The following is a 22523-nucleotide window of genomic DNA, read 5'->3' on the forward strand; positions in this document are numbered from 1 at the left end:
TACTTTGCTACAGACGTGGGAGTGACGGACATTTGGCTGACTGTAAAAACTGTCCTGCTATTGGAAAACTTGTTCACAATACAATAAGAAAGGGTAATGGCAGGGTTTATACGACTGCGTACGCCTAAATCGCTGTGCAGCCTTTCTGCATCCAGGCTGCTGCACCCCATGCACTCCTGCCGCCCAGAGGTATCTGCCCGCCGCTGTGCACCCAGGCCTCACTGCTCACCTTTTCGCGGTCACGGCACCCTTAACATCATGCAGCTCTGTTCTGGAACGTAATAGGTCTCACATTGGGTACTGAGTCTTGATATGGCCATGGCAGAGGACATACTATTGCACCTATTATCATCGCAGGTTGTACACCCACTCTGTGCTTACGGTGCTACTAACTCAGTGAGAAGTGAGGCCATGTATTCTAAACTCTAAAATGGCGTAGTGCACGTGCGCTCAGTCTTTTATATTAGCAGGGTCATGTGTTCTGTGACGCCTGTGCTGGATGGGTGTGGTGTGGGTGTATACCAGCCGTGAGGGAGTGGTTGTGGCATTAGTGTTGCCAGATTGAGCTAGATCACTCCCAATTGGGCTATATTTTTCCAGTTGTGTGGTAAAATATTGGTATGTGCTAGTTGCCAGACTATAAATATACATACAATGCTCCAGCAAAGTAGTATGTTAAAGCGCTTTATTGGACAAATATTTACTTGGCAAACTGCTGCAACTTCAATTCCAATGCATTCACCGCCTGCTTAACGCTGTCCCTGCCCCTCCTTCCCTAAAGTACAATATTGGGCTACTTTTTGGTTGACTCTAAGTTTTAGAAAGCTTAAAAAATCGGACAACACTGTGTTGTGTGTAGGTTTAGATTCCGTATATAGGTTTCCCGATTTATGCCCTTCCATAGGTACAATTCATATTTCCCGTATTTAAGCACAGAAAAACCAGCCCTTATTTAGGCATTGTCCATGCTAACCAAATACAGGCATGGTCTCCTACATCCGTCCATCCACGTCACAACGAGTTCTTGGAAAACCAGAGTCTTAAGCCTTTAGGAATTTCCCTTACTTGGAAATTGATTTCTCCAAGAACTCATTTAGTATGCATGAACATCTATTCCTTAGGGGTTCATTCGTGACGTTCCGGTGCCCGACTTTTACGTCAATACAGGCATTCCTAAACACCTTCAAGGTATAAATATACCTGCACTTGCCCTGGCAAACGGTGGTTCCGGTACGGTCCAGTTCGACTGCCTACTTGCGGTGTGCCACGGCACGTTCGGAAGGAGATTGAGTTCCCGCCTGATGCACTGACCAGACGCGGTCATCCTCCTCACAGAGAATCCAGCTCCAGGGTTTCTGACTCCCCTTGCGGGGTGTTAGATATCGAGTCCCGGAAAGAGATTCCAACCTCACACATTCTAAGGTATGGAGCAGACTAGAACTTAGAGAAACTTTTGGCAACTCTTGGCAAAACTATACTATAGCTAGCTATACTTTAGAAAACAATACCTACTTCTTACCTCGTACTACACTTAGGTTAGGTACACTGGGGTAGAACTATTTAGAAGCATCAGATGAGTATACACATTTTTAGCCTGTGTTATGTATGTATGTATTTTATGAATATATGCCATAGCTACAAACCATGCTATTGCAGTATTATTTTATCTTACTGCTAACCCTGTACATAATGTACTTCGTATCCTGTCTTACGATTGTAGCAGTTCTTATCTCTTGCATGAGAAATAAGATTGTTCAATAAACCCTTTTTCATTGAAACGCCCCTCTCTCTATTTCTGTGCAATTCTGTAGAAACGTTCCGACTCTAAGGGAAACAAAGTTGTCATGTTTATGCGGTTGTCAGAAACTAATCCCTTCTTATATATTCAAGAAGTTTCTAGTGACCTCTGAGTTAGCTGGCAACACAAGTAAATAAGTTTAATGTACTCGATAGAGACATACTGACCTCAGTCCTATGTCAAAACTATAGTGTATAATACTCCAATGCGCAGAGCCTATCAGGGACATAGGAACTACACTACAACTGGATGTGGGTGTCCGTGTTGGAGTGCTACCGTCACCCAGGTTGAAAAACCAAAGTGTCACTCTGTGAGCCAAGTCCCACAATATGGCCAACATGGAAGGTACGGGGAATTACTGACCCTATATTCATCCATAGTTCCACACAAGAAAGATGGAGGACATGAGACATCTCTGTGGATATGAATGTTTATTGCACATTCAGTGGAGTGTTGCAGCTGTAGCAATACAGGGCCATGGAAAGTTGAAGTTTCAGTTTTTGGCACATGGAGGGCAGTCAATTAGAGACAAGCTTGTTGTCGGAGTTAGGCTGCACCAACATATGTACTTATACAATCACTGCGATGATCCTCACTCACTTATAAATTCACTATATACTCTGCTTGCAGTACTCTAATGATGCAGTCTCTACGTACGTACTTGTACAATGACCGAGACATAACTAAAGTTTTCCCCCACTGTCAAAGGTAAGATGGTTGCATACACTGTTCAGAGCACTATGTAATGTGGTGGGGCCTAGTAGCAGCATGTTGCACACATAATGAATACACAGACACAGATAGATAGTGGAACTTGGTACAGGCATGTGCGCTTGACTACTTTTTATTACCAAGGTCACATGTCCAGTGACGTCTGTGGTGGATGCGTGTGGGTGATTGTAAGCTAACCCTCCGGGAATGGTTGGTGCTGACAACAAGTACAACAGGGTACCAGATATGAAATCATACAGAAAAGATTCTATCGTAAAGGGTTCATGCCTTGTGATACACTGAGGTAGCACAACAGATGTGAAATTATACACAAAATATTGTATGAGAAAGGGTGCATGAGCTATGCTGCACCGAGATAGGGGCATTAGAAGCATTTAGTGTCTGTGCAGCCAACAATGATGCGTGGTCTGGGCGGCCTGTACTGGGAGTAATGTCTCTTGCCTACTGGGCTGAGTCATCTGCAATTGCGACTCGATGTGAATTGTGAGCCCTGCTATCCGCAATGTAAATGGAAGGCAGTAGTCAGCACAGACATTGAGGAATGCTTTTTGTCACATCCTCTTGACAAAATGCGAGGACATAGAGTACAATTCTGTCTGCAATTAATAAATCATGTCTCAATGTAAATTGTGAGCTCTGCTAACCGGAGTGTAGGTAACAAAAGATGAAATATGTACAGAATACGTTGTCAAAATGTGTAGGTTTCGGGGGCATTATAGTTAGTTGCCTACTGGACTCTGAAATTCATAAATCAAGACTGAATTCGAACTATGAGCTCTGCTGGCCGCAGTGTAGACTGCAAATCAGTGTTCCTTTGGACTTGCAAGATGAATTTCGTGATTGTACTAAAGCTATAATTGATATAAAAAAAGTTCTTGAAGCAAGGATACTAAAAGGATATTATTTACGTTTCGAAGACATTGTAGTTAGTTGCCTACTGGACTCTGTAATTAATGAATAAACACTCAATTTTAATTGTGAGCCATGCTGACAGCAGTGTAGGCCAGACGCAGCGGTCAGCAAGGGTCCACAACCATGTGGCGTTCAGTAGAGCTGCACAGTTATTGGCAATTCAGCGTGTGTGCAGCCAGAAATGATAAGTGGTGCACTGAGTTAGTGGCACCTGAAGCAACCAGCATGTGCGCACCCTGCGATGATGCGTCATCCGAGCGGGCTGCATTGGGAGAAATGTCTTTTGCCTACTGAATTCTGCCTTAATAAGTCCACGTGGCGATGACTTGTGGTGCAGTGAGTTAGTGAAACCTGAAGCACTCAGCGTGTGTGCAGCCTGTGATGATGCATGGTCCAGGGGAGGCCGCACCGGTGCAATTTCTTTACATGCATTGAAAGAATCTTCATAGCAGTCAAAATCTCCAAGTAATTCCATTTCAGTCCGCCAAGGTTTGCAGAGTTGCAGAAGAGCTAAATAGAAAAACTTTCTCTTATCTGGAGTATCACATCTTAATTTCCTGTGATCAATTAAATTTCCTTTGGCATGCATAACAAAACATCCATCAGATCCAATTACAGCACATTTCCCTTCATTTATTTTTTCTGTAACATTTTTATTTAAACTATAATGTTGCAGTATTTCATATAGACATATGTTTTCCAGGTATGGACTTCTATTTGGATAGTATGCGAGGAACAGCAATTGAGTTATCTGCAATATATTGTATGTTCATATTTGCATTCCACATCTTCAAAATTACCGGATTGTAATCATTAATGTACTTCAATTCTTTTGTTCTTTTATATGTATTTTGGGTGATTTTCGAGTGATAGTATGCCTCACTGCTGACATAAAACTGTTCACTGTTCCTTGCGATGACTTATGATTAGTTAGTAGTACCTTTGGCAGTCAGCATGTACGTACCCTGTGATGATGCGTGGTCTGGGAGGGCCGCACTCGGACCAATGTCTTTTGTCTATTGAATTTGGCCTCAAGAGGCCACGTGGCGATGACTTATGGTGCACTGAGTTAGTAGTACCTTTGGCGCTCAGTGTGCACGTACCCTGCGATGATGCATGGTCCGGGGGGGACGGAATCGGACCAATGTCTTTTGTCTATTGAATTCTGCCTCAATAAGGCCATGTGGCGATGACTTATGGTGCACTGAGTTAGTAGAACCTTTGGCGCTCAGCGTGTACTTACCCCGCGATGATGCGTGGTCCGGGGGAGCCGCACTCAGAGCAATGTCTTTTGTCTATTGAATTCTGCCTCAGTAAGGCCACGTGTCGATAACTTGTGGTGCACTGAGTTAGTGGTACCTTTGACGCTCAGTGTGTGCGCACCCTGTGATGATGCGTGGTCCGAGAGGGCCGCACTGGGAACAATGTATCTTGCGTACTGGACTGCGTCATCTGCAATCACTACACCATCTGAATTGTGATGCCTGCTGTCCACATTGTAGATCGAAGGCAGTGCTGTGCCGCTGGGTTCGCAGGGGGCCTGTGTCGAGGAGACCCGCTGTCATGGCGGCAGTCTCGTGGCAGGGTGAAGCCCGCCGCTCTGGCACACTCATTGTTCTTCACAGTTCACAAGTGAACTACGCCCAGAGCCCCGGCTTATTTATTCATACTCCTACGCTGGAGTGGCGTATGTTGGACCAGCCCACTGCGCTTCCGCTTACAGGGGACGATGACACAGGTACATGACCGAGATCTTCCCCACCGTCTGAGGTAATATGGTTGCGTCCACTGTCCGCAACACTACAAGCACCAGCAGTATATGTACTGATGGAGAGGTTTATGATTAGGCCTGGGCGGTAAATTCCGTTCCGCTCGCGGAATTTGCAAAATTTCGGTAATTTCGCGTTCCGCGGAGAACGTGAAATTGCCCAAATTTCTGCTTTCCGCGACTTCGCGAAATTTTTTCTTGTTCGCGTTCTCAAAATGCGTGTTCACGAGATATTTCTCCCCGAGCACGCAAACAGCAACTGTGAACAGGAAAAAAGCATCGCAAACAAGCAATTCCGCGTTTTCGCGGAATTTCTGCGTGTTCGCGGAGATTTTTTACCGTTTCGCGGAGATTTGCGTAACGCGATTACGCAACTTCCGCCCACCCCTATTTATGATCTGTATAGTGAGGTCTGTCCAGCACATCACCGCTACACTTGGTATTGTGTGCATTATTATTATTGATGGATGAGTTGCATCCTTCACACATATTTGCTTGCAATATATGCCAACATTCAAGTATTGTGTGGCTGAGGGACCATGCCATTTTTGGAAGGTCCACTGTCCTGTTCTACGCTGCCTCGGTGGTAGTAGGGAGGGGGTGGTCCGGGGGGACGTTCTGAGGCTGGTGGCAGTGAGTGATGTGGCCTTCATGGGTATTTGAGCTGCGTGATGAATAACTCTATGACATATGTTGCCCTTCAGATGTGATTCTGGGCCGCGATCCCTTTCACATTGTAGGTAGTCGTCCTGGTTTACACCAGTAAAATGCAGATGTTAGATATCTACTGTAAACGTGGCTTATTCCCTGTTTTTGGATCCCACCCCAGATTTGGTTGCTCATTGAAAATAGCGGGGACTCGTGCTTTTGTGTTAATTTTTGCACTGGAACGTCTTTATATTATTACCGTTAGTTGTTGTTCTCATTTGTGATTATTATTATTTTTTTTTGGAAGCTATTACTGGAATACTGGGGATATTGGCTGTTTTCACTAGGTTGACAATGAAGTGATAATTTCAAATCACTGAAAAAACTATGGGCCCGATTCACAGAACTAACTTAAGACAAAATCCTAAACTTACTACTTTTGGTATTCACAGAAGTTAGGATTTTCTCTTAAGTTTGTCTTAAGACAAACTTAAGACAGACTTAAGACACACTTAAGACAAACTTAAGACCGACTTAAGACAGACTTAAGACTGACTTAAGACAGACTTAAGACTGACTTAAGACAGACTTAAGTTAGGATTTTGTCTTACGTTTGTCTTAAGTCTGTCTTAAGTCTGTCTTAAGTTTGTCTTAAGTTTGTCTTAAGTTTGTCTTAAGTCTGTCTTAAGTCTGTCTTAAGTCTGTCTTAAGTTTGTCTTAAGTCAAACTTAAGACAAAATCCTAACTTCTGTGAATACCAAAAGTAGTAAGTTTAGGATTTTGTCTTAAGTTAGTTCTGTGAATCGGCCCCTGCAGGTTTAAAGAAGAGAATAATTAGAAATTAGCGTTTAAAAAGCCTTTGAATCTCACTGAAAAAAAACAGAGGTTTCAGGGACGTTATAGTTACAAATTAGCATTTAAAACACGTTTGAAATTCACTGAAAAAAACATAGGTTTCAGGGACGTTATACTTACAAATTAGCATTTAAAAAACCTTTGAAATTCACTGAAAAAACCATAGGTTTCAGGGACATTATTGTTATTTGGATATTTCACTCATACAAAACTATAGAAATTCCCCCGTTATAGTTAGTTGAGCTAACTATTACTCGCGCCCCCGCAATGCACTACTGATGACGTCACATATTACATCATTCATGACATGGTCAGTGACATCACTGATGACATCACTGATGACATCTCAAATGACATCACTGATTACATCATCCACGTGACAATCTGATGCACCTCCTCACTCTCTAATATAACCTTTGATGCACCCCCTGTAAATTACTGACTACCATTTTCAAAATCATCGACACACCAATACAAGTTACTACAAACGTACTCACTGATTCCTAGGTCTACACACACATCTACTCATTCACCCATACAACCATTCATAAATGTAGTCACTGATCAATACAACACTATCATATGCACTCATACACCTATACAGACACTCACACACCACCACTCATCCTAGTCAGTCATGCACTCATCCTAGTCTGTCATTCAAAGAATCAATCACAGTTCCATTTACTCACCCACACAGTTATGCACACACCAGCTCATTTATTCATACAGATACTAACGCATACTTACTCTCTTATATAATCACTAATACAAGTATACACTCATCCATACAGCCACTCTCACAATCACTGACTCTCACATATAGACATTTTTATACTCCAACTCTCACATACACTGCCTTTTACTTTTGTACTTACTTGGACATCTGCCACTGAGACATCCAGTCACTCACCAACACATCCACACATACACTCACTCACCCATACAACTGTTTCCACGTGCACTCTTAAAGTCATACACCCAGTCAATTAACCACTCACACATCTATGCACAGAGTCACGCACCCCCAATCCAACCACACACACTCAGTCTCCCATACAATTACTCAGGCAACTAATCAATAACCCATATAGACACCCGTGGAGCTATTGACCAACTAATGCAGCAGGTTATTCAACAACAGACAGACTGATACAGACATTCACACATTTTATTCACTAACCCATGTATTCAGTAAGACACATTTAATCACTCACTTAAACAGTAAATCACACACCTACTAAATCCTCCATCCAAACATTATACATCCACTCATTCTTCAATACAGCTTGGTATATATATATTTAAATTTTAAAGAAAAACACATTCACTGGATATTGTCATCAGTGATGTCATTTGAGATGTCATCAGTGATGTCATCAGTGATGTGACTGACCATGTCATGAATGATGTAATATGTGATGTCATCAGCAGTGCATTGCATGGGCGCGAGTTATAGTTAGCTCAACTAACTATAACAGCGGAATTTCCATGGTTTTGTGTGAGTGAAATGTCCAACTAACTAAAACATCCCTAAAACCTATGGTTTTTTCAATGAATTTCAAAGGTTTTTTAAATTCTAATTTATAATTATAACATCCCTGAAACCTATGTTTTTAAATATATTTTCACTAAAAAAGTGGCGTTATAGTTAGCTGGACTTTTCACTCGTACAAAACCATTGAAATTCCCCCGTTATAGTTAGTTCAGCTAAATATAACTTGCGCGCCGCAATGCACTGTTGATGACGTCACATATTACGTCACTCATGACATGGTTAGTGACATCACTCATGAAATCACTGATGACATCTCCAATGACATCACTGATGACATCACTGATGACATCATCAAGTAAATGTGTGTTTTTCTGAAAATTAAATATGTTTTATATATGTATATCTCAAGGTCGATGGAATAACAAATGGGTATATAAGTGTCTAAATGGATGATTTATTTTTGAAAAATTGATTGTATAACTGACTGATTAAGTGTATCTTAGTGAATACATGGCTTAGTGAGTAATGTTAAAATATGTAAATATCTGTATCAGTCTCTCACTTTGTGTATAAGTGGCTGCATGGGTTGGTGAGTAGCTACATGAGTGTCTATATAGGTTATTAGTTGGTTTTTTGAGTATCAGTATGAGTGTCTGAGTGTCTGTATGGTTCGGTGGGGGGTATTAAGTAGTGCATAGATGCATGAATGAGTGACTCACTGTTTGTATGTGTTGAAGACAGCATGTGTCCAGGACTGGATGGGTGGATGAGTGTATGTATGGGTGTGTTAGTAAGTGAATGGCTGTCTCAATAGTGTCTTTATGAGTAACTTCATATGTTTTAAACTAGTATATGTGACTATTGGAGTGAGAGATTGGAAGAGTTCCTGTATGAATAATTATGTGTTTCTATACGGGATTGTTTAAAAGACTAAGTATGTGTAAGTTTCTGTAGAAGTAAGTGTGGTGGTATGTGTATAACTGTATATGCAAGTAAATGGATGTTTGATTCTTTATTACAGGGCTCAGCCTGTCCTTCGTGGCCTTTACTTTTACCAGTCCTGTCCGCCCTCCACTATTCCATATTGGCCCTGACCCGCTACGGTTGCGATGTGAAAAGATTAAATGGGAGTTTTTCAAACACTATATAACATAGTTGTATGACGCGCTGAACCTTGCATTTCTCACCGTGAGGGGAACGGCCATCTTTCACCCTCTGCACAGCATTTACCTGCTCTCTCCAGGGTCACCAGTGTTGCCGCGCTGCATAGCACTGCACCTCCGTGAGGGGAACGGCTGCGCGGCGAACTACAGTCGGACTACAGGACCCAGAGGGCCCTGCGTGGCGCATGGCGAGGACGTCACTAGAGGGCGCCAGAGACCCTCTTAGCCAGTGTGCCCCTCCCGTAGCATGGGACGCACACGGGCGTGCCCTGGCCAAGGGCGGGCCCATCTGCATCTGTCAGAGCCCGGAGGAGACGGGCTGGGCTACCACTCTAACTTTCAAGTCCCTGTATCATCTTGGGTTTAATGAGCAAGGTACTGTGACTGTGTTCTTAGAGCACTGCTAATTTGTAGCCACCCGAATCTTTTACATATTTGAAGCAAGTAGTTCAACTCCAGTTTGCGCTCTAAATGACTCTATGCTGCTAACGAATTTGGACTTTGCACTTTTATGTATGCGCATGCTTGATTCTTTTTATAGCTCCATCGCTTTTCTCTTTTTTAAATCCTTAATAGTTCTTAACAGTTTTTAATTATTGTTCTTAATATTCCATCAACTGGCACTGTACATTTAAGGAGCTTTCATGTGTGGGTGCATAGTGACTTAGCAAGTATATAGTTTGCGTGTTATACCTACTTTCAAGGTGACACACATATTTTCAAGGCATAACTGTATAAGCCCTACAAGTATTGAAGGTCTACCAGTGGCGGACCAAAATGGGGAAAAGAAAGCAGGCCGCGAGCCACATATCAAAAGTAGGGGTGGGCGGAATTTGCGAAATTCACTTTTGTAAACTATCGCGAAAATTTTAAAAATCGCTGCAAACATGCGGAAATATCGCGAAGATGTGGACATTTTTTTCCCTCCCGTTCGCTGTATTTTCTGCGTGATCACCGCTCGCCAACTTATCCATGCGGTTGCTCACGGGCGCGGCCATCTTGTTTTCACTTGTCCCGCCCGCTCGTGTTCGATATGACGTGCCCGCGTCCTCACGCTCTCGCTCGCGGTGGAGAATGACGTGTTCGAGATCTCAATCATCTCATACTCTTGCGGTGCATGATCGCGAGAAGAAAGACATGATCGCGCGACGAATGACGTGATCGCGCAACAAATGACATTATTTCGGGCGCTAACTGTCGCAAGACAGCGCAAATGGCTACCAACAATCCAACATCTCATGGAGAACGCGAACGGATTGGGAAAACTTGTCGGCGAGCGCGGGGATTCAGGTAAGGCGATCGAGCGCACGCGAGAATGTATTTTTTTACAGTGCTAGCAAGAAAAAAATTCCGGTAAGATGCTGATTGCTGAAATTTTGACATTTTCGCGCTCTCCGCGGAACGCGAAAATGCCAAATTATCGCAATTTCCTCGAGTGGAACGGAATTTTCGCCCAGGCCTAAACAAAAGCACAGAGTAAACACAGGAAGATGAATATGACGCTGCTGAACTATTTAACAGGGGCAGTTGGTGATATAGAAAGGCAGATTATTTCAGTAGAGGAAACAATTAATAATGAAACTATAACCCCACCTCTCCCTTAACAACAAACTATGGACAATGATGTGAATTGTAACATAAGCGATGTAGTTGTAGGAGGGAAAGAGATACCGGAAAATGCTACCCATGTGCAGCTGAATAACGGGTGCATCCAGGAAATTCCTGATGATATTTTAGATGGGCCAGTAGAAAACGTCCAATCACCATCTCAGAAAAAACCCTATAACCTGCCGAAAGCAACAGTAGTTCACAACACTGTTGGAGAAGTAGTCACAATCCATCCGATCCCTGCTCATACATCTAGACCATTAAAGACCCATCTAAAAAAGGTCCACAGCAAAATACAAAAGGACATGGCCACTACGAGCGCCTCGAGGGGGGAAAAAACTGGTATCGAGTCCTCAAACATAGTGGCGGATCTGTGTATAGCTATAAAGGATTTAAAGGAGTTTGTGTCACTATCTATTAATACTCTTGTGACGAGATTGGAAAAAAATGAAATTGGCCTGGAAAGAATTTTAGGGGTACAACAAAATACTGCTCAAAATAATGGAGTAGCAAACCAGAAACCTTTGGGTAGAGATGGACAAATAGACAGGTCTGTCCCAAAAATGACAACCTTGATAGACAAGAAAACCTTAGAAACAAGTAAGTGGGGTGAGTGTAGGGTACCATGCCAAAATGCATCTATACCTCTATGTAAAAGCTCTATACAAGACGTAAAGGTAAATAGAGCTAGAGACTTGTGTAGGGAAGATAACAAAATAAGAATTGAACAGAAGGGTGGTGATAGGACTGGTAAAATGGCCAACAATGCTCCTGGGGAGTGGCATAGAGTTCAAACACTTAACCTCTCCCAGCAGCAACACCATACACTATTATTTTAACTAATGTCCCCCAGCTCCTACCCGCGACAATGGAAACATGGACAGCGTTAAGAAATAAGACAATAAACTGGTTGGGTAACAGGACCGGTTTAACAAATGCTCTTTTTAGGGAATTTAAGATGGTGAGGAGGGTTGACTGGGTAGGTCAGAGCAGTAAATTGTACGAAGGAGACTGCATAGTTCTCTCGCTAGGATCACCGGCTTTAGTCAGGGAAATCCTATCGAGATTGTACAAATTAAACACACCTAATACCAGCATCCAAGTCCATCCCCTGGTTTTTTTTTTTATCAACCACAGACTATAAATACCCCAGAAAACTATGGCACGCAGGGTTGGACACGAGAGGCCTCATGCCATAAACTAGCCAACTCAAATAGATTTGGTCCCCTAACTACTCTAGATGAGAATGATTGACATTTGATGGACAGGGGCCAGTTTGTAGACAAGTATATCCCTACCGCTGAAAATCAGGGTGTATTAATCCTGCAGAACCCAGAAGCCCGTGAGGATAAAGGGGACAGTACCCTAAGAAGTGTCTATGTCTCAGGGGATGACCATAAGACCCTAACCGACCACAAGCTAAGGCCATGCAGAATCCTTTTTTGGAATGTGGCAGGTTTAAAGAATAAGGTGAACGACCCAGTCTGGTTGTCTTTTATTAACAACTTCGATGTCCTGTGTCTCCAAGAGACCTGGACTATTGACAACATACACATTAATGGGATTAAGACATACCATACACCCTCAATTCAATCACCTAGCGGCAGACCAAAAGGAGGGCTATGCGTTTACATCTCGAATTTGCTGGGTGTATATAAGAGTGAGATGGTTAGCTCAGAAATGTATTACCAAAGGGTTTTAATGCATACTGCACGCAGTAATGCATTTCTTCTGGTTAACTTCTATAATAATATGGAATTAGGCCAGTTGGGACCTATATTGGAGAAGCTCAGTGGAAATATTAGCACCTTAGAATTTAAGGATGACCTCGAGATCTTCCCCATATGGGGTGGGGATTTTAATACCAGCTTCTGCCCGGTGGCGGAATTAGGGAAGTGTGGCTTAACCACAGATAAGGATGACCCGCCGATCCACTTCCAGCATACCCTAAAAGGCGAGCTGTTTAATGAAGTCATGTTTAGACATGACCTGGGTTTCTCATACCGCCTGGGTATACCTACTGTGGAGTTTGGGCATACTTTTATAGGTAGAGGTACTAAATCAACCATTGATTTCATCACCATCCCAAATCGTTATTCTAGTTATGTGAAAGCCTACGATATCCATCAAAACGTCATGAGTGATCACTTGGCTATTAGCGTAAATATAGCTGTCCCAAGTTACGTACCAAGGAGATCTTGTAACAAAATAGCATGGGTTCAGAATATTGAACTGGGCAGAAAAAATGGCTATGCCATCCGCTGGGGAAGCTGGGACCCTACGAAGCTAAGTAATGAGATAATAGTTAAGGCAATAGATCCAATCCAAAAATGTCTAAGCGACAGTCCAACACACGAAGATGTTTTAATTGCTTTTAATAGCATTAATGAGACTGTTAGAAACACATTGACTATGGAACGTAAAGGCATGCGTAACACTGGGAAGGGCTGGTTTGAAATTGCACTAAAAGCTACTCTAACTTAAAGAATGCTTTACATAGAGAGGCGAGAGATAAGAATGAGATTAGGGCCTTTAGAAAGCTGTATCATGCAGCAAGGAAAAATAGGATAACTGAGTTGAAAGATAAGGCCTGGAAGGATCTCAGTGATGCAGCCGAAAGCAAAGAAAGTTCGAAATTCTGGTCGGTAGTTAACGCCCCATTTCTTATCAACAAAACAGATGTCCCATCGATTGAGTCAGCTATAGCGGAACAGACCTGGATAGACTACTTCTTTAAAGTTTATTCAAAACAAAAGACTAGAAACAGGGAGCACAGACCAGTTTTTTACACCTATTAAATTTCATATCTCGCTTCAGGATGTTATTGTTACACTCAAGGCAAGTAAGAGCAGTAAGGCTGCAGGCCCTGATTGGGTACCAATTGATCTCTATAGGTCAAATCTCGAGATCTGGGGCCCCATTTTAACTAGGGTCTTACAAGCATGCTGCAAAAAAGAATTTATTAACACATGGGCCAAATCAATTATAGTCCCCCTTTATAAAAAGGGCGACTGGGAGAACCCTGCCTGCTACCGTCCAATATCCTTGTTGGATTCTTTAATGAAGATAGCGGGCAGGATTGTTCTTGATCGATTACAGGGATGGACTGAGGAAAATGGTATTTTAAGTGATACCCAATATGGTTTTAGAGCTGGCTTAGAAACCAATGAGCAGATTTTGAATTTAAACATTTTAATTGGTAAATATACCCAGGCCAAAGCAGTGAAATTGTATCTGGCCTTCGTAGACCTCACAGCTGTCTTTGATTGCCTAGTCCATGATAAGCTGTGGGGCGTTCTTAACGAACTGAAAGTTGACCCTGTTTTAATTCAGTTTTTAAGACAGCTATATGCTGGAGCTACCGCAAAGGTTCGTTATGGCGTAGAGGGTGAGTGCACCGCCTCATTTAACATAGAACGTGGCGTAAGGCAGGGCTGCATCCTAGCACCACTCCTGTTCTCTCTATACACCAACGCCCTGGAACAGGAGTTGGTGCTACATACTAGGAACCCGCCATTTGTAAATACTCACCTGATATCACCTCTCCTCTATGCCGACGATGTGGTGCTCATGACCCGCACCCAGGTTGGGCTACAAAGGGCTCTCTCTTTTTACACCACATTTATGGATAGGCTTGGATTAAAATTGAACGCCAAGAAAAGCTTTGTGATGTCATGTGGGAGAGCGAAAAACTAGAATAGACGTTTTCAGGCGGGGGAAGCAAGGTGGAATCTATTACTTCTTTTAGCTATTTGGGTGTCCTTTTTGATAGAACAGACTCATGGGCTTCAGTAGTTAAGGCTATTTCCTTACTTTTTATGAAGTCCATTGCAGCTCTTTTAAATTTTTCTAAAAAGCTAGGGAAAAGACCACCAGAAATGTTACTGAAGATTTACCAGACAAAGTGTGTGAGCGTACCAGTCTACGGGTCAGGTATTTGGAAATTCCAAGATTGTACATTAATTCAACGTATGGAAAACGTCTTTTTGCGGTTCATCCTAGCCGTTCCAACTAGTAAACCAGTTTTTTTTTTTTTTAAAACCTTTATTGACAGTTCAATAAGAACAATTATGGGCCTACAACCCCCCAGGGCCGGCCGCTAAGCAATCAGAGCCATAACAACAAGTATAAACACAGGCAGCACTTCGGGGAGCAAAATCGTACTGCTAATACTGTGAACAGCGTAAGCAGGGCACCAGGAGAAAGAGGTTTTCATTTTATGATGAAACAAGGCAGAAGGATCAGGTGACAAGCAATTTTAAAACAACGATCACGGATATGCGGAGTAATGAACGTTAGCAATTTACAGCAATCTATTAGGTCAGTGGCGCAAACACAAGAACATCAGGATGGGGAAGAACATAATATACAGTTGCGCCCGCAGTCCCCTGCCAGAACTCCCTAAGAACACCCCGGAAGTTGTGAACACATGGAACGGCAACGAGGCATAGCAAAAGGAGGTGTATCACGCTGATCCCAGAAAAAGAAAAACAAAAAGAATCAGAGAAGAAAAAAGAGGCCATGGAAAAAGAGATGAAAGAATACAGAATCCCCTCCCCCAACCCCCCACCCTGCACCTCTGCAGATGAGTACGGCCCCCCCCCAGCAGTGTGCCTGTCGCCCTGGAACCAGACCCGAAATATAGGAGAATAGGGAAAAAGAAGTAGGAAAGGACCCCCACCAGACGGGGGGGTAGAGAAAGTATTTATAAACTGGAGGAGGGCCTTCATAACAGACCCCCGGCTTCTCCCTCCCGCACGGTAAGGTTCCCCTAAAGTGAACAAGGAACAGCACAAAAACAATTTTCTCAAACCACGATGGGGAGCATTATGCACCTATTGTGCCAGTAGCCATGTAAGGAGAGCACGCCACCCCTAAGCCCGCCCGTCCACTAGGCGACCACCCCCGAGGGGCCAGCCTTATCCCTGACCACTTTTTGGAATTCTGCCCATGCCGACCCCTCGACCCAGCACCATACCCAATGTTCCTAGGCAGAGGAATGTCCAACAACGACCGAGAAGCGACGCACACAGGTGGGGTGGAAGTCTCTGAGCATCAACACAGTCCGTCGCGTGAAGAAACAGGCTTCCCAGTGCTGCCCTAGGATCTGCACTGCACGCAAGTTTCAGGAAGGCAGAAGCAGCCAAATCAGACATTAGTTGCTGGAGTTGTCCCTGGGTCGCAGGAGGGCATGTACGGGATGAGGCCACCACATCCCACTCAGGTCCAACGCCTCCGGGACAGATCAGGCCCTCAGAAGGCCGAACACACTGTAGCATACTGGCCGGAGCGTCCAGTTGTGTACTAACCTCAGGGGTGGCCGCCACCGCGTCCTCCTGCGCGCAGTGTGGATAGTCTCTGTGTTCGTGCGGACAGGCGGGCCGCCACTGCCCCAACTCCGACGCCACACCATCGAGCTTACTCCCCAAGACCACGAAACCATGAACCAAGGAGGAGTGGAGAGTACCAAGAGCCTCAAGGAGGTCGCCGTACCCCAGCGCAGCTCTCTGTGATCTCGCCGCCACACTCCCAAAAGTCGTACGCTCACAGGCCCGCTGCGGCCCAGCGGACAGGATGGTAGGCTTCATCGCCCCAAGATGGCCGCCAAGTATGCCCGACCCTCACCGGGGCCGGGACCCCGGGACAAGCGTCGCGATGTCCACGTCGCGGGTGACCGGGTTCCAGGGGCAGGCAAAAAAAACCCTATCCGTGGTCACGGGCAACAGTCGTCCCCACCACGGACCAGCTCCCGTAGAAATCCGGGGGCGGCCCGCAATGAGCGGGGCAGGATACGGACGGCGGCCGGGCAGCTCACCAGAAAGGCAGGGGCATTCACCGGAGGATCCAAGATTTGCACCCTCGGTCATGCACTCGGTCCGCTATGCCGGGCAGTAGAAGTGGCCACGCCGAAATGTAGGCCGAGTTTGGCACCGCTCCGGTGGGCCGACTCCACCCAGTCACCACCGGCCGCTGTTGTCGCACTGCCACCCGGGCACGGCGTCCACTCGATGTCCCGGCTCCAGGGCCGCACGGGCCGCAAAGTTCAGATGCAGTTTTCTCCGGCGATACCGCAGCTAGAAACCTCGGAGTCACACAGTCGGGAGCCCCTCTCCCTCAGAAACACGACCACGTAGCACAGGTTGAGGATCTCAGGCAGGATATCCGTGCGGGATGCGGAGGTTCACGGAGCCGGGAGTCTACGCTGCCGTCCCGGTCGCCATCTTGGCTCCTCTGTAAACCAGTTTTTAATTGTCACACTAAGTTAGGAGTTGCATACATTTCCGACTTAATTAAAGCCCAGCCGGTATTGCTATGGCATAGAATTTGGACCGCAGACAGTACGGGCCTTAACAGGGAAATAATAAAGAACGCAAAGAGATTAGACAATATTCGTAAAATATTATGGTTGAAATACGTTGAAAATTTTATGCAGGACATTGGTCACCCTGAGTATTTTATCTCGCCCAACAGTATGAACCTTATCAATCGGAAGGAGTTTGCATGACCCACCTAGAAGGAAATAGGTTGATTCTTGAGATGAATAAACCTATGGTGGTTAAACATCAACTAATTAATATTACGTGCAATATTCAACCTTATCTGTTATATGTTTTGGGTGGATATGACAGATACCTCCTGACAAGATTTAGGTTCGGGCCTTTCCACCATTTAATTACTTACCCAGCCATTAATGACTGGTCAAGGGAACTATGTTTATGCCCCTGTGACAATGTCTCATCACAAAGCACGATGCACGTGGTTTTATTTTGCAAGTTCTACACTAACGAGAGGCATAGATGGTTAATACCACTTTTAAAACAGGGAGGTTGGAGGCAATGCCACCCTGCCTTTATGTATTTACAGATGTTGGATAATTGTTTCTGTATTGGTTCTATGGTGGGCTTTTTAAAGAGTGCATTGAGGGTCAGGAAAGGTCTTATCAACTGAACTGTGAGAAACGCGTTGGGCTGGAATAAACTAGTATGAGATAGATCATTTAGGGAGTCACAGAATCTTTACATGTATATTACCATTTTATAGGATTTTATCTACGAAAGCTGTGGACTCATGAATGATGTCTTCTCTTTTTAAATGTTTGCTTTTATGATTTTTATGTTTAAAATCGAATAAAGCTTGCTTTGAATTGGAATTTGATTCTTTATTTGCATTTGTGACTATGTGTGTGAGTAACTCTATGGATGAGTGGTGTTGTGTAACAGGATATATAGGTGTATGAGTACATGTGATGAGTGAGCACATGTATGAGTGACTGTATAGGAATGTTGGAGAATGAGTGGATGTGTATGTGGATCTTAGAATTACTGAATAGGTTGCTGTAACTGGTATTGGTATGTCCATTGTTTTGAACATTTTAGTTTCTATTTTTGAATGAGTGTATCAAAGGTTATATTAGGGTGAGAGGAGGTCTGCCACTCTATCACAAGGATGATGTCATCAGTGATGTTATCAGTGATGTAATTTGAGATGTCATCAGTGATGTCATGAGTGATGTCACTGACCATGTCATGAGTGATGTAACATGTGACGTCAGCAGCAGTGCTTTGCGGGCTCGCGAGCTATAGTTAGCTGAGCTAACTATAACAGGGGAATTTCAATGCTTTTGTATGAGTGAAAAGTCCAGCTAACTATAACGCCCCTGAAACCTATGGTTTTTTCGGTGAATTTCTACGGTTTTTTAAATGCTTATTCCTAACTATAACGTGCCTGAAACCTATGGTTTTTTCAGTGAATTTCAAAGGTTTTTTAAATGCTAATTTCTAACTATGCCTACAGAGATAGGACATGTGAAGAGAGAAGAAAAAACGCACAGAAAGAAAAAAAAGAAATGCAGAAAAAAGCAACAGAAGTCCTCAAAGACAAAAAGTGTAGGAAGAAGGATCACATGCAAAAAGAACAAACAGAAGAGCAGAAAGAAGCCTTGCTGAAAAATCATCCTGTACCCTCACCTTTTTCAGACGGATACTGGTGGTAACTGAGGCTGACTAGCCAGTCCTAGAGCCAGTGCTATGTTAAAAGACACTTAGAATACAGTGAAAATACCTACATACACTAGGGAACACTATGCGTTGGGGTCCCCCTGTGATTAGCATGACCTCCTCTGTAAGCCCCTAGTATATATTAGGGCAGGGGTATTAAAACTACCTCTTAAAACGCGCCACAGGGCGTGTTTGCACACGTCACCTCAGGCCCCGTCCCCTCCCTTCCCCACTGTGTAAACACACCCTGTGGCCGTTTTAAGTTGGGAGATTAAATCTCCTTGAATCCTGAGGGCCCCAAGGGTCCAATTAGCACACTAGGTACCTCCAGTAAGTGCCACAGAGCTGCGTTGCAGAGAGATGTAAAAAGGGGCATGGCCTAGACTACCTCTCTGCAACGCAGCGCAGTGGCACTTACTGGAAGCACCTGGTGGGCTAGTTGGCCCCCAGGGTCCCTCAGGATTGAAGGTGAAATATTTCCCCAACTTAAAACGCGCCACAGGGCGTGTTTGCACACGTCACCTCAGGCCCGTCCCCTCCCTTCCCCACTGTGTAAACACGCCCTATGGCTGTTTTAAGTTGAGAGATTAAGTCCCCTTGAATCCTGAGGGTCCCTAGGGGAAAAATAGCCCACTAGTTACGTCCAGTAAGCACCATTGCAGAGAGGTGTAAAAAGGGGCACGGCCTGCACAACCTCTCTGCAATGCAGCGCAGTGGCGCTTACTGGAAGCACCTGGTGGGCTAGTTGGAGCCCAGGGTCCCTCAGGATTGAAAGGGAATAATTTCCCCAACTTAAAACGCGCCACAGGGCGTGTTTAAACATGTCACCTCAGGCCCCGTCCCCTCCCTTCACCACTGGTTAAACGCGCCCTGTGGCCGTTCTAAGTTGAGAGATTAAGTCCCCTTGAATCCTAAGGGTCCCTGGGGTCAAACTAGCCCACTAGGTACCTCCAGTAAGCGCCACAGAGCTGCGTTGCAGTGAGGTGTAAAAAGGGGCATGGCCTCAGAACACCTGTCTGCATTGCAGCTCCCTGGCGCATACTGGAGATACCTGTTGGGCTAGTTGGCCCTCAGTGACCCTCAATATTGAAGGGGAATTAATTACCCAACTTACAACTCGCCAGGGGGTGCGTTTGCAGAGTGCCGGAAGGAGGGGGCGTGGCCTCCGGCGTGATGCCGGTCTCTTATTTATTTTAAGAAGGGGGCTGTGTGGCCCCCCTTCTTTTTCTAATTTATTGGCCCCGGGGAACCCATCCTCCAGGGCCTGCCCCCTAAAAAATTTTGGGGAAAAAAATAATTTGGAATGGGGCCGCGTGGCCCCCCTCCCGAGGCCTTAATAGGCCCCGGGGACCCCAACCCCTGGGCATGGCCTTTTTTTTATTTTTATTCTTTAGGAGGGGGGCTTTGCCCCCCTCCTCAGGCCACTTATGGCCCCAGGGACCCCATCCCCCGGAGCGAGCCTTTGTTTTTTATAAACATTTTTTATATATATTTGTAGAAACACCTAGGACATTCTGGACAAACCGTAGCTTTCATTTTCGATCGTGCGCTCAGGACTATATTCTATATAACACTGCGTTCACCTACCCTTTTCACGGGCATTACATTTTGTGATGGGGGTGGAGGGTCGGTGGGTGTTTCTGCCAAGTGAGCCCAGAGTCACAGTCACAAACGTTCTCTTCTTCCTTAATAAAAGTGAGAATATGCTGCATACTTGTTCATATTTTAAGTAGTTCGCACAGACACACATTTTAAAAACAATAAAGTTCCTAATACCCGCCTTCTCTGAACAGTCAACTTGCTGCCACCTCCTCCCTATCCTCTGTTGTCTGAATCCATGAGCTAGCCTCCTCCCTCCTGCCATGCATGGTCTGATGTGCTGCCACAGGCCTCCATTTAGCATGATGTACCAGTCCACTCCTCCTGCACTCCATTGCCCATTTCTATTCCCCATCATTGACCTCCTGCTTAGCCTCTGTGCTTAGCTTGCTGCCCCTATTCTCCTTCCCCTGCCTTCCGATGTATGTATGCATGCCCCTGCTCCATCCTTTTTGCCCACCATGTTCCATGGACCTGCCACTCCTATCTACTCTGAGCGTTCTGTTTGGCTGCCACTCCCCTCCCACCTGCCAAGCATTGTCAGATGACTGTAACCTGTCCCTGCCACCTCCACCCTGCCTGTCCACATTCCATGCCCCTATCCCCTTCCTCCTGTCCTCCATGGTCCATTTTACTGCCACACCCTTCTTCCCTCCCTGGTCTGTTGTGCTGCAACTGCTCCTCCTATCTGCCCCGTGTGGTCTGTTGTGGTCTGTTGTGAGGCCCCTTCCCCTGAACTCTCTTGTCTATGCCCAGGTCCTGACCCTCCCTTCTATCCTCCATGGTCCTTTGTGCATGCCCCTGCACCCTCCTTCTTGCCCATCATAGCCATTGTGCTGCCACTAACCCTCCCACTTGCCATGCATGGTCTTCTGTGCTGCCACGGCCCCTCCCACCTTCCCTGTGTGGTCAGCTAGCTGCCCCTGACCCCCTCCCACCTTCCCTCCATGGTCTGTGTGTATACCATCATAGTCTCACTGTTGCTCTCCATGGTGTGTCTTGATTCTAGTGCCCATCCTGCCTGACCTCCATGGTCATCTTGCTGCTCCTGCCCCCTTGCCCCCAGCCCTCTATTTCCATGTGCAGACCCCTATTCCCTCCGTCCTGGTTTGTCTGTTCCATTGTAATGCCCCTGATCCGTCCTTCTTGTCCATTATGGTCTGTTATGCAGCAGCATTCTCTCCTGTCTGTCCATTTTGGTCAGCTTGCTGCCATTGCCTACTTCCCCTCTGTTCTCTGTTGTCCATGTGCATGGTCCTGTCCCCTCTCTATTGCTTTCTATGGATTGCTGTGCTGCACTCCTGCCCCGCATGCCCTGTGTGGTGTATTGTGCTCCTGCAAACCCTGATGCCTGCCCTGTAGGGTCAGTTTGGTGCACCTCTCCATGTCCCTCCTGTCCTCTGTTATCCGAGTCCATGTCCCTACCCCAATTCCTCCTGCCTTCCATGATCCAATGTACCATACTTGCGAACATTTTGAACTTGGTAAGAGGGAGATTTTGAAAAACAACTGGGGTATTGATTTTACCCTTTGAGTTACATTGAAAATTAGGAGATTGTAGACAGGAGACAGATCAAATAAAGCCCATTTGAGCTTAAAAACATTGGAAGTTTCCTGGCTGAATCGGGTCTGTTGGCATGTATGGTTGCACTACCACTGCCTCTTCCTTCTGCCCACAATGGTCTATTATATTGCCACAGCCTCTCTTGCCAGTCCTGCATTGTTGGTTTGTTGGTTTTTTGCCCCTGCCCCCCTTTCCACTGCCCTCCATAGTCTGTTGTGCTGCCACTCCCCTTCCTACCTGCCCAGTGTGGTCAAATTGTTGCCTCTGCACCCTCCTACCTGCCTTCAATTTTCAGAGTCCGTGCCCCTGGCCTCTGCCTCTCAACAGTATTCTAATGAACAACTAGATTACTAACATTCTAAATTTATTACAAAAGTGCGG

The sequence above is a fragment of the Triturus cristatus genome, chromosome 8, assembly GCF_964204655.1.
Source record: "Triturus cristatus chromosome 8, aTriCri1.1, whole genome shotgun sequence".
In the NCBI taxonomy this organism is placed as follows: Eukaryota; Metazoa; Chordata; class Amphibia; order Caudata; family Salamandridae; genus Triturus; species Triturus cristatus.